The sequence below is a fragment of the Scatophagus argus genome, chromosome 4 (genome assembly GCF_020382885.2).
Source record: "Scatophagus argus isolate fScaArg1 chromosome 4, fScaArg1.pri, whole genome shotgun sequence".
NCBI classification, from domain to species: Eukaryota; Metazoa; Chordata; class Actinopteri; family Scatophagidae; genus Scatophagus; species Scatophagus argus.
In genome coordinates this window covers 23,740,361-23,742,304 of record NC_058496.1, presented here as the reverse complement: position 1 = coordinate 23,742,304, position 1,944 = coordinate 23,740,361, and the positions used below count along the sequence as shown (strand labels likewise).

General features: G+C 43.8%; 1 non-coding gene across 1 annotated transcript; it reads right to left on the bottom strand.

Annotated features, from left to right (window-relative positions):
• Positions 1 to 1,633: 1,633 nt before the first annotated feature.
• Positions 1,634 to 1,704, bottom strand: trnar-acg. The gene has a single exon. It is a non-coding gene; the product is annotated as a tRNA-Arg (tRNA).
• Positions 1,705 to 1,944: the final 240 nt, after the last annotated feature.

Genomic DNA, 1,944 nt, shown 5'->3' with positions numbered 1-1,944 from the left:
CGTTGCCAACAATACCAACTAATACTCACATATTACATTCATTGCATGCTGTGGCTTAATCAAAATGAAAATGGTACAGCACTATTGTTTACATTCATAAGGTATAAAAAGAATAAAGCTTACCAAAGTATCCCCCTACCACACTTTGATTACTGGTGATAGAGATTCCAGCATCAAACCAGCAGCTTCATATGGCATCTGCACTTCATTTAAGTTCAGTTAAGTTTCCCTGCTCCTGTCTCACATGCCGGCACAGTCAAGTTCAGAAACCAGATTTCCAAAGTGCTTAACAATCATTAAAAACAAAATCAACAAATTGTACACTGAACACTGACAACAAAATCCTGGTCACCTGTTAGCTTTTAACCTCTATATCTACACCTGAAAAGTTTTTGGGACCCAGAACCATGACTGAGGAAGTAAATTGAAACCCTGGTTCCTTGGGTCAAACCAGAGGTAAGGCTCCTGAGCTCTTAACATGGTTCCTGGGTCTGTAAGCACTGACATTGGTGGATAATGATTGTATCTTGACATTCACCAGTACTTTTTTCATACGCTGCAGCTGCTTACCTAACTAGCTTTCCAGCCTGCAAACATTTTTGCTTATTTTCCAAGCCAAGGACCAACAAGACATGTCTCCATGTATGCAAATAAGAAGGAAACATTGGCTAGATAGTTGGTCAGTGTCTCTGGGCACCAATGGTTGAACAGGGACCATCTAACTGTGTGGAATAACATGTTACTAAAGCTCTATCTGGTCTCTATACAAATTTGTTCTCAAGCTCTGGTTCGCTAGTGAGAACCTAAACGAATCAAATAACAAAGTCAATTCTTCCAGGAAAATAAAGTGTAGGTGTGATGGCTCTCAAACGGCGTTTTCACAATCCGCCTGACTGAACTTGAGGCTGAGAGAATTTAGAACAATTGTTTGAGTGTGAAAGCTGCTGTCACAGCTGGGTGGGGTCCAGAAGAATGGTCCTGGGTCTGTCACAGTTTTCACACTTGGTCCAGGAATTTGAATCCGTACCCAGGATCTTCAACTTCATGTGAAGTGGGTGTGTTTGTGCTTGTGACTGTTTCATTATCTTACTAATGATTGCCTTAGGGGGCAGAGCCTACACAAAGCTGAAATTACAAATATTAGTTGCATACTATAACTCTAGATTCTCTGAGTATAGGTGCAGCCCTTTGAGCTGTGGGTCCATTGGTTCTTTAAATGTCTGAATAAAAAGTTTTTTTGCAGCTTATAGTCTTAACTGATCTCAACTTCCCACATGGTGCAACTGTAGTGGGGCCCACATAGTATGGACAGAGATTAAAAGTCTTCAGTCTTCTCTGAGAGAGTGGGGAGTGAGAGATGAACCCACTAAAAGGAAAGGAAAAGGAAAGTGACATATCTTGTCATTGGAGGGAACTCACTCCAACGAAATTTGTTCTCTGCATTTAACCCACCCAAGTGACGTGCACACACACACAGCAAACCCGGGGCAGTGGGCGACCGCGTGCAGCGCCCGGGGAGCAGTGGGGGTTAGGTACCTTGCTCAAGGGTACCTCAGCCATGGACACCGGGACGGGGAATCGAACCAGCGATCCACCGGTTACGGGTCCGACACCCTAACCGCTGATCCACGACTGCCCCAGCCAGGAGTCGAACCTAGAATCTTCTGATCCGTAGTCAGACGCGTTATCCATTGCGCCACTGGCCCGCAAAGGCAGACTTATGGGGCTTTTCCATATACATGTGCTAGCTTGGCTTTACTCATTTTTACTCTATAACACGGTTTGAATTTCTATTACAACAAGGCTACCCACATGACTGTGTGTCTTTAACTGATGACATGGTGCAGCTCCCCATCTAAAATCTCTCTCTAGCTGTGGGTACTCTTCCTCCCTGTAGTATGATTGAAGAAGACACTAAAAAGCTCTGCTAATTCAGTGTTTAAC